The 16,568-nt window shown below is 30.5% G+C and overlaps 1 non-coding gene across 1 annotated transcript; it reads left to right on the forward strand.

The window, feature by feature from the left end:
- The first annotated feature begins 16,213 nt into the window (after positions 1-16,213).
- On the forward strand, positions 16,214-16,321 carry LOC112774295 (small nucleolar RNA R71). Its single transcript, XR_003188790.1, has one exon. It is a non-coding gene; the product is annotated as a small nucleolar RNA R71 (small nucleolar RNA).
- Positions 16,322-16,568: the final 247 nt, after the last annotated feature.

The raw sequence follows: 16,568 nt of genomic DNA on the forward strand, positions 1-16,568 counted from the left end.
GATTTAGAGAAACAGTAGATACAAAATCAAGGCTAAAGATGAGTCTAAAAAGAAAAAAACAGAATTTAAATTGGAGACAGGAATTAGGATTACCAAATTTAACAAATATATATATATAAGGATGAATCAGTAATTTTATATTCGCGTGGATTTAACGGGTCCCTTGAAAATGGTACTTATGTCCCATCCCAGTCTATTTCACGTGTACAGGTCTTAACTCGTAAAAATATTTCACTGATCCCCATTTAGTCCCAAATTACAAATAATCCGGCAAATATCCATTTGGCTAGTCTTTTTTATCATTCCAATTGCTAGCATTTGTTGGTTCGTGACGAGAAACTACTCTAGCGACTTAGTAAATTCCTAGATAACCAAAGTTCAATCTATATCATTCTCGTAAAGTCATATATATCCTTGTTATCACAATATTAATAAAAAATAAGTGGTTAAACACTAAATGAGTCACATTTTTCATATATATAACAATGGCTAATATCATATATTATAACTTGTGAATTCATATTATAAAATATTGATAAGTTTGGACAACTTTAAAAAAAAATAAAAAATATTAAAAAATTTATGGTTGATTCATAAGATTTTGTTTTTAGAAATTTGTCTATAGTCTATGATTAATAATGGAATTACATATATGCTACTTATCTTATATGTATTTTATTTTATTTGATAGAAACTTATACTTTTTTTTGTATCAATGATGTTAGTAACAATAGAGAGATTTTTACCATTACATAAAATTATAGAAAAATTAAAAACAAATTTTGTTGATATTTTTTTGATAATTCATTTAATTTTTAATTTAAATTAAAATTAAATTATATATTCAATTTTTATTTGTTTGTTTATTATAATAATTATTTGTAATAGATAATATATTTAAGTATTTTTGAAAGAAACGGTTCAATTTTACACAATTGAAAGATAACCATGAAACTGAATTTAAGACAAAGTGAAATATAATAAACATATTGGGAGTAAAAGTTAAATAAATAATTAAAAATAAGATAAAAAAAAGCAACTAAAAAAATAGAAATAGGCAGAAAAGACTATATATGTAGTCAATAAAAAATACACTGCAAAAAAAATTTAGTATAAATCAATGAATATAAAATATGAAAGAAAAAAATCAAGATATGTTCCTATTAAAAAATTTAAAAAAAAATATTATGAAAAAGAACTTATTAATATATAAAGTTCTAAAAAATATTACAGAAAATTTGAAATATTAATAAATAAAATAGTAACACCCTTAAAAACTATTATTCAAAATACATAAAAAAAATATATAAAATAAAATCATAGAAAATTTTGACAAAATAAAAAAAATTACAAAGATTATAACGAAAGTACAAAAAAAAAAAGAAAAAAAAAATATAAAGTACATTCTAATTATATATATATGGGAAGTTCTATGGTGGCATTGGTTTTAGTGGCTAAGAGTGGCATAAGTTTGACCAACAAATAAAATATTGACACATGATAAAAAAAATTAAATCTAAAACTAAAATGATTCTCTCTTTTTTATAATTTCTTATAATTACTTTTATCAAAATAATTTTTTATAATTTCTTATAATTACTTTTATCAAAATAATTTTTTATAATTTTTTTATAATTATAAAAATAATTTAAAAAATATTAAAATAATTTTTTAATTATATTTATAATTATTATTTTATTATTATTTTTATTTTTTAAAAATAATTTCTTATAATTATTTTTATAATTATTTTTACTAAAATGATTTTTTTATAATTATTTTTATTTTTTAATTATTTTTATTATTATTTTTTATCAAAATAAATTTTTTTATAATTATTTTTTCTTTTTGTAATTTTGGAAAACTAAAACCAAAATAATATCTCTCTTATAATTTTTTATGATTACTTTTAAAGTAACACCAAGAGGAAGAATATTATTTTGGTGTTAGTTTTTTGAAATTACAAAAAAAATAATTATAAAAAAATATTTTTTAGAAATAAAAATAATAATAAAAATAATTAAAAAAAATAATTTTGGTGTTATTTTTAGAAATTATTAAAAATAATAATAATAAAAATAATTAAAAAATAAAAATAATTATAAAAAATTATTTTAGTTAAAATAATTATAAAAATTATTTTTAAAAATAAAAATAATAATAAAATAATAATTATAAACATAATTATAAAATTATTTTGGTGTTTTTTTTTTAAATTATTTTTTATAATTATGAAAATAATTATAAGAAATTATTTTGATAAAAATAATTATAAAAAATTATAAGAGAGAAAATCATTTTGATTTTAGATTTAATTTTCTTGCCATGTGTCAATATTTTACTTGTTGGTCAACTTTATGCCACCTTTAGCCACCAAAACCCATGCCACCATAGAACTTCCCTATATATATATATATATATATATATATATATATATAATAATAGGTAAAAAGTTTAAATTAAATTCATTTATTTCATTTTATTATTTATTATTGATTAAATAATTTAATATTTATTTTGGTCAAATCAAATAATTAGTATAATTAATTATTTATACTTAATGTTATTTATTTAGTAGTATAACTGAAACATATTGAAATATCAAGAATAAACCTAAAACTAAATATTAAGGATAAATTTAAAAAATTTATATTTACTATCTTATAATTTTTTAATTAAAAATAGGAAATAATATATTTATAAATAAATAAAAATTATTATTAAAAATTGAATATCAAGATAAAACAAAAATAAATTATAACTTGTAAAAACAATTTATAAGATTTGTTACACAAATATTAAAATGTATGAATCGTGATGTCACTAACACAAATACAAAGCATACAATATAAATAAATGTATAAAAGTAGAAATAAAATTTTCAAACTCAATCAATGTAACAATAAATGAAAATCTTTAAGCGAAAGATGGGAAAACCCCACTTTCTTTCCTGTAGTCCTGAATTTTGCACAAAATATTTTCTTTCATTTAAAATAGAATAACTTACTGTCTTTGAAAAAAAACAATAAATGAAATTTTGTTATTTATCTACTAAACGCGGTAGTAAATACGAGACAAAATGAAATCATATTTTTATAAATATATTTACAGATAACTAAAAAATTAAAAACAAACACACTTAACAACATAGAGCATCAATGGTAAAATATAACCCAAAAAAATCACTTAAATTAAAAAAGAACATGCATGTGATGAATTATAATAAATTTATATATGAGGAGTAAAAATAAAATAAAAAATAAAATAAAGAGAACAATTAAAAGAAGTAAAAGAAAGTAAAATAAATAATGTGTGGAATAAATAAAAAATGTATTGTAATAGAAGATTAATATAATCAATGAATATAAAAGATAAAAGAGAAAATTAAAATACGATCTCATTAAACAAATTTCAAGAAAAAAATTTGAAGAAGAACCTATTAGTCAACTTTTATAAAAATATTATAAAAATTTTAAAATGTCTTTAAATAAAATAATTCTATTAATCAAAATATATAAAAAAATAATTGATATAAAATGAAATTATAAAAAAAATTAGCAAAATTAAGATAAAAAACAAAAATAAAGAAATTACAAACATCACAGGTGAAGCACAAAATAGAGAGGAAAAAGAGATAGAAAGCATATTCTAATTATATATAATTAAAATATATTGTAAAATTATTAAATTGAGAAATTGAATTGATGTTTAAAAATGATGACTAAAAATAATAAATTCTGATGACTAAAAATAATAAACTAAACTAAAAAAAATTTGAAAATATTATTTGAGAATATAGGAATCATAGAATAAATATAGGATTATATATACATTAATAACAAAATAAGATCGTAGCATATAGAATTGGAATCCTTCAATATTTTTAAATAAATTAAATGAATTCATTTAAAAATAATAAATATTCATTCACTACAATGATTAATATCCATTTTATTTACTGGACTGTATTAATAAGAGAGCAATTAAAAAATATATGTGACCAGTTTAAATAATTTATTTAAGTATCAATTAATTAATACATAGTATAATAAGATAATAAATTAAATTAAATGAATTCATTTGTTTCATTGCCTTATATATTATTTATTAAATCATTTAATATTTATGTGGTTTAATGAATCAAACAAAATTTTAAATAATTTAATATCTATTCTAATTAAATTAAATATTTGATTAGTTATTATTGATGTAATTTAATGAATCAAATAAAATATTAAATGATAGAATATTATTTATTCTAGTAAAGTCAAATTAAATCTAATTAATTAGTTATAATTAATACAGTTGAATGAATCAAACACATTAAATTAAAAAATAATTTAGCTAACCACATTTTAAAATATTTATTTTTCAATATTTTTTATAAAATATTTCTTTTTATAATGTTTCTAGCCTATGCTCTAAAGGCACAGTTAGTAGAGCCCATTAAAAAAATACTTAATTAGTTAATACAAATAATTAGTATACTTGATTTGGTTCAATAAATTAAAATAAACAAATGTAAAAAGAAGAGGTAAAGAAAAAGTGAATGAATAAAAATGTGTAGCTATCAAAAGAAAAGAAAAAAAATTATTTTTTAGTTTTTTATTTATTAATTATTAACTTATTATAATTAATTTCACACCATTTATTATGTGTTATTCATCTTACAAATTAACACAATCAATTAGTTTAATTATAAATAATTAATTATAATTGATATAACTCATTTCACTATATTTTCTAAAAAAAAAATTAAAAGGACACTTTTTAATTTTTTGTTAAAATAAAATAAAATAAAATACATAAACTGAATAGATATAAATCTGAAAATTATAAAATTTTATTAACAATTCAAATAAATTAGTACCATAAAACTGAATTCGATGTCTATTTAAAATAATTACTGACATTCTATTCTTCTAATTATTAATAATTTAAATAAAATAATACCCTATCACTTATTTTTTTATTTATTTTAGGTAATTACTAACATTTTATTTTTTAGTTATTTTCTTGGCTTATTTATCATTCATGCTTTTGATTAAATATATTAATAAATAAATAAACTAAATTAACTACCTCTATTATACTTGGATTATTCAACAATTCAACATAATCTTTTCAATTTGGAATTAACTACTAACCATAGAAAATAGAAAATTTAGAGTAATTTAGTATTATGAACATTAGTTAATTGTAAAATAACCTAAAATCATAATGTAATTTATTTTTAAAGAAATAATCTAGCATTATTGTTAATTAAGGAAAAACCTAAAATTATAATGCATTTTATTTTAAAGAAACAATCAACCATTAACATCAATAAATAGAAACTATCGTCAAAATGCTTTGATTAAAAATATGAGAGGTTAATTACTATTCATTATTAATAACATATCGATTATATCAAAAAATAAAAATATATTAGCATCACAAGTAGAATTTTATAAAAAAAAAAAGGTATATATATATATATATTGAATTTAAAAAATAAAGATTGTTAAGTAATTATGATTTTTTTTAAATAAATAGTAAAAATAAAATAAATGTTATAAACTATATTATTTCATAAATAACCCTTTTAAGTTGTTAATTATGTTTAGCATGGTTTATTTGTATATCATTTAAATTGGCATTATTTTTATAACGATCATTTAATCTTAATAATTGTTAGAATTTTTGATGCCTTACAATAATTATCTATAAAGAAGAAACATATATATTATGAAAAAGTTATTAAATAAATTTATTCTTTTTTCCCTATTTTCGTATTAAAAAATTTTTGTTCTATATTTTTTAAACTATTATCATGTTATTATAATTGTTAAATAATATTGAAAAAAATCTTTAAAAATAGAAATAGCGATGACACTTCGAATAATTAATTTAATAGAATTAAACTTAAACGAATAAGATGATTCAATTAATTATACAAATAATAATATATTTATAAATATTAATAATAAAAATAGTCTTACTAATGTAAATGACCAATACAATAATTATATGAAAAAATTAAATAATTACATAATTGCATAATTTTCAAGATCCTATATGATTGAATTTAATGGACAAATTCAAAAATATCTATATGATAATGTCCTAATATTTTAGCATGCTGTAAATTATACTATAATTTTATATATCATATTATAACTTTAAGTCAACTTCTTAAACACATAAAGTACACATGATAAAAGAGAATATTACAAAATAAAATTATAGTAAGATTATTTAAAAATACCGTAAAAAAGACACCTCTCTTTTGTTAATTAAAAGCTAGAAAGAAAGAAATATGCACCTAATAATGAGCAACTAATAAAATAGACAAAAATCTTAAAAAAATAAAAAAAATGAAATGTATAAGTAGTGATAAAAGAAATAAAAATTAAATAAATTATAAAAATTGTACTTTAAACTAGGGATGACAATTTTCCCCGGCGGGGCGGGTATCCGCGGGGAATTACCCGGCGGGGGACAGATTTGGGGAGCGTTTTCTCCCCGCGGGGACGGGGACGGGGACCCGTATAATAAATAGGGCGGGGGCAGGGATAAAAGTACCCGCCCCGTGGGTACCTGTTTAATCCCCACTATATCAAAAAGACCAAAATACCCTGGTATATATATATATATATATATATATATATATATATATATATATATATATTAGTTTCCAAACCCTAAAATTCTAATACCGTCACTCCTTCCCTTCTCAAAATTTTGACCCTTTCATCTTTCAAAGATTCTCTCCCACTCTCCCCTCACTGCCTTCCGCCGCCCTCCTACCTCTCACCGCGACACCACCAAGCTCCTCCTCTCGACCCCTCTCACCCTCAAGTAACCGCCGCACCACCGTCGCACACCAGAACCCAGCCAGAGGACGAGGAAAACGTCGTTGTCGTCTCACCTTCCTCCTTCCCTTTTTCCCTTTTCTTGTCGTGTTCTGCCCCTTCTTCGTTGAACTGCCTGCCATGGTGTCGCCTCATTGTCATCGCCAAATCGAGTCTCCTTGCCGCTGTCAGATTATCTTCATCTCACGGACATTGGCGTCAGATCTCCTTGCGTGCCATCCTTCCTCTTCATCAGCGCCACAGATCTGGGCGTCACCGTGCATCGCCATCTTCCCGTCGCCGTCTACTCTATCTCTCGGTCTATTCTTCACCGCTGCTGACTGCACCTGCCTTGCCATCTACAAATATATGTATTTAATTTTTTTTTGAAATCTATTGTTAATCTGCATTGTATAGATCTGGAATATTTTTTAATTGTTCAGAAATCTAGATTTTTATAAAATCTACATAGTATAGATTTGAGTTATTTAAAATTGTTCTAAAATCTGAATTGTTAATTTCTGTTGTTATGAAAGTTGCAGTGATAATGTGCATTGTTCTGAAATGAGAATTTAATTTGTTTGAATTTTTTAATTTTTTTTTAAAAAAAATCCGTGGAGATATCCACGGGGAATGAATATCCGCCGAATATCAGGGATCCGTTACCCGTCGTGGATATGGGACGGGGACGGGGACTTTTTGGGAGCACGGGGCGGGGGGCATGTCCCCGCTCCCATGGGATCCGTTGCCATCCCTACTTTAAACACGAGAGAGAGAGAGAGAGAGAGAGAGAGAGAGAGAGAGAGAGAGAGAGAGAGAGAGAGAGAGAGAGAGTAAAAATTACATTATGATCTCGTATAAATAGATGACATTGAAAAAAATAAACTAATTAAATTAATTCATGTATTTTGTTATCATATTTATTATTTACTAAAATAATTTGATATTTACTCCAATCTAATCAAACCAAATAATTAATATAATTAAATAAATTAATTAATTGATATAATTAATTATAATTAATCAATTTATATAAATTGTAATAAATTGTGAGATTTGAATGTCTAATTAAATTAATTAATTAATATCATTAATTAGTTATAATTGATTTGCTTTACAGAATTAAAAGAAATAAATTGAAAAATACTCTCAGAAACATATAAATTAATTAATTGATATCATTAATTAGTTATAATTGATTTACTTTATAGAATTAAAAGAAATAAATTGAAAAATACTCTCAAAAGTATGTTATGTCAGCTCCATTATTAAGTGTAGAAATCCGATTTTTATATAATAGAATAGATGTCATACAAATATATGCATAAAAAATGTGTCACTAACATTAAACATTCTTTTAGTGTAAATTTTAAAGTTCTAACGAAGTAATAGGTGTCTAATCGATTAAATCTATACTCCATATGCTAGTACCAAAAATCACACACATTACTTATACCCTCCAAGTTCAAGAGTTTACAATTTTAAGCACTTATATGGCCTTGTGCTCATCCTGGTTTCATGAATATTTACGAGAATAAAACCTCTAAAATTCTCGATTAGAGCGGCACCACTCTTATATTCATATAGGTGGAATCTTTTGATAGATAATATTATTATTCCATTAAGAGTTTAAACTCACCCTCCTAATTTATTGTAAATAGCACTAAATCCTATACCTTAGTGCTCCAATTGCTAAATAACTTGTTATTACCCATTAAACCTTAAAACTAATGGTCTACTATAATAAGGTTGGGTTTCCATCATTTAGCAATAATAGGTTTTAATCCCATTTTAACAGTAGTCTCTTTGATTTTATCCCTTAACAAACCTTTAGTCAAAGGGTCTGCTAAATTTCCTTAAGATCTTACATAAGTGATGGTAATTACACCATCATCTACTAGTTGCCTCACAAACTCATATCTCAAACTTATATGTTTAGACTTTCCATTATAAACCTTATTATATGCTCGAGACATGGTTGATTCACTATCACAGAAGATTGAAATGGCTGTCGTCTGCTGTGGCCACAACTTTATATCATATAACAAATTTCTTAACCATTCTGCTTCTTTACCTGCGGCTGATAAAGCTACAAACTCAGCCTCCATAATAAAATGTGTAATATATGTTTGTTTCTTTGAGGCCTAACTTATTGCTCCACCACCTATGGTGAAAATCCATCCTGAAGTGGATTTGTTGTCACTAAGATTTGTAATCTAACTTGTGTCAGAATAACCTTCTAAAACTGTGGAATAATCACTATAATGTAATCCCAAGTTTATGGTTTTCTTGAGATAACCAATAACTCTTGTTATAGCTTTCCAATATTGATTGCTAGGCTTTCCTGTATACCTTGATAATTTACACACAGCAAATGCTATATCAGGTCTAGTACAATGCATTGCATACATTAAACTTCCTATAGCACTAGCATATTCTAATTGTGCTATAGGTCTTTCCATGTTTCCTTCTAATTTAAGATTAGGATCATACGGCGTATTGGATTCTTTAATTGTGAGATGATCAAACTTTTCCAATACCTTTTTGATATAATGAGATTGACTTAAAGTAAAACCAACTTCATTCTTATGCACCTTTATGCCTAATATTGTATCAACTCCATTCAAACCCTTCATCTTGAATTTAGAAGTTAGATACTCCTTCGTTATAGGAATTCCTTCTAAATTTGTTCTGATGATTAATATATCATCAACATATAAACAAATGATTACTCTATAATCTTTAATAAATTTTGAGTAAATACTTTATCCGCACTATTATGTGAGAAGCTATTTGATGACACCACTGAATCAAATTTCTCATGCCATTGTTTAGGCGCTTGTTTTAACCCATACAAAGATTTAATTAATTTACAAACTTTCTTTTTATTTTCGGGTAGCACATAGCCTTCTGGTTGCTCCATATAGATTTATTCATTAAGATCTCCATTTAGAAAAGCCATTTTAACATCCATTTGATGTATATGAAGCTTATGTATGGATGCTAATTGGTATGCGAAATTGTTACTCTGAGGTTGTAAAATTTGTTGTTCGTTCTCTACCTGGCAACGGCACCAATAACTGGTGCACAATACCATGGTCCAAACATAACTTCACAACTTCGCATAACTAACCAGCAAGTGCACTGGGTCGTCCAAGTAATAAAACCTTACGTGAGTAAGGGTCGATCCCACGGAGATTGTTGGTATGAAATAAGCTATGGTCATCTTGTAAATCTCAGTCAGGCGGATATCAAATGGTTATGGAGTTTTCGAATAGTAATAATAAATAAATAGAAAATAAAGATAGAAATACTTATGTATATCATTGGTGAGAATTTCAGATAAGCGTATAGAGATGCTTTCGTTCCTCTGAATCTCTGCTTTCTCGCTGTCTTCATCCAATCAGTCTTACTCCTTTCCATGGCAAGCTTTCTGTAAGGGCATCACCGTTGTCAATGGCTACATCCCATCCTCTCTTGTGAAAATGGTCCAAATGCTCTGTCACGGCATGGCTAATCATCTGGAGGTTCTCGATCATACTGGAATAGGATTCACCCTCCTTTTGCGTCTGTCACTACGCCCAGCACTTGCGAGTTTGAAGTTCGTCACAGCCATCCCTTCCCAGATCCTACTCGGAATACCACAGACAAGGTTTAGACTTTCCGGATCTCAGGAATGGCCATCCATGGGTTCTAACTTATACCACGAAGATACTAATAACTCGGACTCGGTCCCCTGTATTAGATATCTAAGAGATACTCATTCTAGCTTGTTTGCATGTAGAACGAAAGTGTTTGTCAGGCATGCATTCATGATTGAGAATGATGATGAGCGTCACATAATCATCACATTCATCATGTTCTTGGGAACAAATGGATATCTTAGAAGCGGAATAAGTTGAATTGAATAGAAAAATAGTAGTACTTTGCATTAAATCATGAGGAACAGCAGAGCTCCACACCTTAATCTATGGAGTGCAGAAACTCTACCGTTGAAAAATACATAAGTGAAAGGTTCAGGCATGGCCAAATGGCCAGCCCCCAAACGTGATCAATATGATCCAAAGATGAACTAAAATCATAAGATGTCAATACAATAGTAAAAAGTCCTATTTATACTAGACTAGCTACTAGGGTTTACAGAAGTAAGTAATTGATGCATAAATCCACTTTCGGGGCCCACTTGGTGTGTGCTTGGGCTGAGCTTGAAGTTTACACGTGGAGAGGTTATTCTTGGAGTTGAACGCCAGTTTGTAACGTGTTTCTGGCGTTCAACTCTGGTTTGTGACGTGTTTCTGGCGTTTAACTCCAGACTGCAGCGTAGAACTGGAGTTCAACGCCCTTTTGCATCATCTAAACTCGGCCAAAGTATGGACTATTATATATTGCTGGAAAGGCCTGGATGTCTAATTTCCAACGCAATTAGAAGCGCGCCATTTTGAGTTCTGTAGCTCCAGAAAATCCACTTTGAGTGCAGGGAGGTCAGAATCCAACAGCATCAGCAGTCCTTCTTCTACCTTTGAATCTGATTTTTGCTCAAGTCCCTCAATTTCAGCTAGAAAATACATGAAATCACAAAAAAATACAAAAACTCAGAGTAAAGTCCAGAAATGTGAATTTAACATAAAAACTAATAAAAACATCCCTAAAAGTAACTAGATCCTACTAAAAACATACTAAAAACAATGTCAAAAAGCGTATAAATTATCCGCTCATCACTAATGCTATAAGAGCCCTAATAGAAGTCAATCTTGCCACAGGTGCATAGGTATCAAAATAGTCTAGACCTTCTTGTTGTCTAAACTCCTTGGCCACTAACCTTGCTTTAAAGGTTTGTAATGAATCATCAGTGTTATACTTTTTTCTAAATACCCACTTACATCCTATAGGCTTTGATCTTGGAGGCAAATCAACCAAGACCCAAGTATTGTTAGATAATATTGAGTCCATTTCATTATTTATTACTTCTTTCCAAAAAGCAGAATCCCTTGAAGCTATAGCCTCTTTGAATGTTTGAGGATCACCCTCTATGTTCATAACAATAGGAATCTTATTTGTTACAGAATTCCTAGTTCCTTCTACCAAAAAGGTGATAGTCTGAGAAGAAATAAAATCTGGACCCAAGTCCTTTTCTTTTCTTACTCTCAAGCTCTTCCTTGGTTCAATCAACTCTTTGTCGCTTAGACGTTTATTATTTTGATTATTTATTTCTTGTGAAATATTAGTATCATTTTGGGGATACTCTGAATTAGAAGTTGAATCATTGATGAATTTATTTTCAATAAATTCTACTTCTCTTGATTCAACAACTACATTAGACACTAAGTCTAATATTCTATATGTTTTAGAATTTTGAGCATATCCTATAAAAGTCCCTTTTATGGCTCTTGGCCCCAATTTGGTTCTCTTTTGATCAGGAACTCAATAAAAGGCTAAACACCCCCACACTTTAAGATAATTTAAATTAGGTTTCCTTCCTTTCCAAATTTCATAAGGAGAACAAGGAATGAGTCCACCTTAGTGATGGTGGCGTTTTCTTCTTGAGGAACCAATGATGTCCTTGAGCTCTTCTATGTCTCTTCCTTGTCTTTGTTGCTCCTCCCTCATTGCTTTTTGATCTTCTCTAATTTCATGAAGGATGATGGAGTGCTCTTGATGTTCCACCCTTAGTTGTCCCATGTTGGAACTTAGTTCTCCTAGGGAGGTGTTGATTTGCTCCCAAAAATTTGGTGGAGGAAAGTGCATCCCTTGAGGTATCTCAGGGATTTCTTGATGGTGAGCTTCCTCATGCATTTCTTGAGCTCCATGAGTGGGCTCTCTTGTTTGCTCCATCCTTTTCTTAGTGATGGGCTTCTCTTCCTCAATGGGAATGTCTCCTTCTATGAAAGCTCCAGCTGAGTAACATAGATGGCAAATAAGATGAGGGAAAGCTAGCCTTGCCAAGGGGGAGGGCTTTTCAGCTATTTTGTAGAGTTCAAGGGAGATGACTTTATGAACTTCTACTTCCTCTCCAATCATGATGCTATGAATCATGATGGCCCGATCCACAGTAACTTCAGATCGGTTGCTAGTGGGGATGATGGAGCGTTGGATGAACTCTAACCATCCTCTAGCCACAGGCTTAAGGTCCAGTCTTCTTAATTGAACCGGCTTGCCTTTGGAGTCAATCTTCCATTGAGCTCCTTCCACACATATGTCCATGAGGACTTGGTCCAACCTTTGATCAAAGTTGACCCTTCTAGTGTAGGGGCGTGCATCTTCTTGCATCATAGGCAAGTTAAACACCAACCTCACATTTTCCGGACTAAAATCTAAGTATTTCCCCCGAACCATGGTGAGATAATTCTTTGGGTTCGGGTTCTTACTTTGATCATGGTTCTTAGTGATCCATGCATTGGCATAGAACTCTTGAACCATTAGGATGCCGACTTGTTGGATGGGGTTTGTTAGAGCTTCCCAACCTCTTCTTTGGATTTCATGTCGGATCTCCGGATACTCATTTCTCTTGAGCTTGAAAGGGACCTCGGGGATCACCTTCTTCTTGGCCACAACATCATAGAAGTAGTCTTGATGAGCTTTGGAGATGAATCTTTCCATCTCCCATGACTCGGAGGTGGAAGCTTTTGTCTTCCCTTTTCCTTTTCTAGAGGATTCTCCGGTCTTAGGTGCCATCAATGGTAATGGAAAAACAAAAAGCTTATGCTTTTACCACACCAAACTTAGAATATTGCTCGCCCTCGAGCAAGAGAAGAAAGAATAAATGAAGAAGAAGAAGAAAATATGGAGGAGAGGAGGGAGAGGTGTATTCGGCCAAGAAGGGGAAGAGAGGGTTGTGTTGTGTGAAAATGAGGAAGAATGGAGGGCTTTATATAGGGAGGGGAGGGTGGTTTAGTTTCGGCTATATAGGGTGGGTTTGGGTGGGAAATTGATTTTGAATTTTGAAGGTAGGTGGAGTTTATGAGGTAGGTTTATGGGGAAGAGTGGATGGATGTGAGTGGTGAAGTAGTGATAGGGAAGAGAGATTGAGGTGATTGGTGAAGAATTTTGGGGAAGAGTGTTTATTGGGAAGAGAGGATGAACATTGAGAAGAGGGAAGAGAGTGAGTGGAGGTAGGTGGGGATCCTGTGGGGTTCACAGATGCTGAGTTGATCCTGTGGGGTCCACAGATCCTGAAGTGTCAAGGATTTGCATCCCTGCACCAATTAGGCATGTAAAATGCCTTTGCATGCAATTCTGGCGTTTAAACGCTGAATTGATGCTTGTTCTGGGCGTTCAGCACCCAGATGCAGCATATTTCTGGCGTTGAATGCCAGCCAGATGCTTGTTTCTGGCGTTCAGTGCTAGCTCTTCCTCAGTGTGCATTTCTGGCGTCTGAACGCCAGGATGCTGCTTGTTTCTGGCGTTCAACGCCAGATCCATGCTCTGTTCTGGCGTTGAGCGCCAGCCAGATGCTCCTTACTGGCGTTTAAACGCCAGTAAGATCCTCCTCCAGGGTGTGATTTTTCTTCTGCTGTTTTTGATTCCGTTTTCAATTTTTATATTTATTTTGTGACTCCACATGATCATGAACCTAATAAAACATGAAATAACAATAAAAATAAATTAAAATTAGATAAATAAAAATTGGGTTGCCTCCTAACAAGCGCTTCTTTAATGTCAATAGCTTGACAGTGGGCTCTCATGGAGCCTCACAGATGTTCAGAGCATTGTTGAGACTTCCCAACACCAAACTTAGAGTTTGGATATGGGAGTTCAACACCAAACTTAGAGTTTGGTTGTGGCCTCCCAACACCAAACTTAGAGTTTGACTGTGGGGGCTCTGGTTGACTCTGTTTTGAGAGAAGCTTACTGTGCCTCTTTTCCATGTTTACAGAAGGATGTCCTTGAGTTTTAAACTCAAGGGAGTCCTCATTCAATTGAAGGACTAGTTCACCTCTGTTAACATCAATCACAGCTCTTGCTGTGGCTAGGAAGGGTCTTCCAAGGATGATGGATTCATCCTCATCCTTCCCAGTATCTAGGATTATGAAATCAGCAGGGATGTAAAGGCCTTCAACCTTTACTAATATGTCTTCTACTTGTCCATAAGCCTGTTTTCTGGAATTGTCTGCCATCTCTAATGAGATTTTAGCAGCTTGTACCTCAAAGATTCCCAGTTTCTCCATTACAGAGAGTGACATGAGGTTTATTCCTGACCCAAGATCACATAGAGCATTCTCAAAGGTCATGGTGCCTATGGTACAAGGTATTAGGAACTTTTCAGGATCCTGTTTCTTCTGAGGCAATCTCAGTTGATCCAATGCATTTAGTTCATTGGTGAACAGGGAAGGTTCATCTCCCCAAATCTCACTACCAAATAAATTGGCATTCAGCTTCATGATTGCACCAAGGAACTTGGCAACTTGCTCTTCAGTAACATCCTCATTCTCTTCAGAAGAAGAATACTCATCAGAGCTCATGAAGGGCGTAAGGAGGTTTAATAGAATCTCTATGGTCTCTGGATGAGCCTCAGATTCCTTTGGTTCCTCAAAGGGAAACTCCTTGTTGATCTCTGGACGTCTCAGGAGGTCTTCCTCCTTAGGATTCACGTCCTCCCCTTCCTTCTTGGATTCGGCCATGATGGTTATATCAATGGCCTTGCACTCTCCTTTTGGATTTTCTTCTGTATTGCTTGGGAGAGCATTAGGAGGGGTTTCAGTGATCTTCTTACTCAGCTGGCCCACTTGTACCTCCAAATTTCTAATGGAGGATCTTGTTTCATTCATGAAACTCACAGTGGCCTTAGATAGATCAGAGACTAAGTTTGCTAAATTAGAGGTATTTTGTTCAGAGTTCTCTGTCTGTTGCTGAGTGGATGATGGAAAAGGCTTGCTATTGCTAAACCTGTTTCTTCCACCATTATTAAAGCCTTGTTGAGGCTTTTGTTGATCCTTCCATGAGAGATTTGGGTGATTTCTCCATGAGGGATTATAGGTGTTTCCATATGGTTCACCCATGTAATTCACCTCTGCTATTGCAGGGTTTTCAGGATCATAAGCTTCTTCTTCAGAAGATGCCTCTTGAGTACTGTTGGATGCAGCTTGCATTCCATTCAGACTCTGAGAAATCATATTGACTTGCTGAGTCAATATTTTGTTCTGAGCCAATATGGCATTCAGATTATCAATTTCAAGAACTCCCTTCTTCTGAGGCGTCCCATTACTCACAGGATTCCTCTCAGAAGTGTACATAAACTGGTTATTAGCAACCATGTCAATGAGTTCTTGAGCTTCTGCAGGTGTTTTCTTTAGGTGAATGGATCCACCTGCAGAAGTATCCAATGACATCTTAGCTAATTCAGACAGACCATCATAGAATATGTCCAAGATGGTCCATTTTGAAAGCATGTCAGAAGGACACTTTTTGGTCAGTTGCTTGTATCTTTCCCAAGCTTCATAAAGGGATTCACCTTCCTTCTGTCTGAAGGTTTGAACATCCACTCTAAGCTTACTCAGCTTTTGAGGAGGAAAGAACTTGGCTAAGAAAGTCGTGACCAGCTTATCCCAAGAGTTCAGGCTATCTTTGGGTTGAGAGTCCAACCACACTCTAGCTCTGACTCTTACAGCAAACGGGAAAAGCATGAGCCTGTAGACTTCAGGATCTACTCCATTAGTCTTAACAGTATCACAGATCTGCAAGAATTCAGTTAAGAACTGAAAAGGATCTTCAGATGGAAGTCCATGAAACTTGCAGTTT

This window comes from Arachis hypogaea, chromosome 18 (assembly GCF_003086295.3).
Source record: "Arachis hypogaea cultivar Tifrunner chromosome 18, arahy.Tifrunner.gnm2.J5K5, whole genome shotgun sequence".
Taxonomy (NCBI): Eukaryota; Viridiplantae; Streptophyta; class Magnoliopsida; order Fabales; family Fabaceae; genus Arachis; species Arachis hypogaea.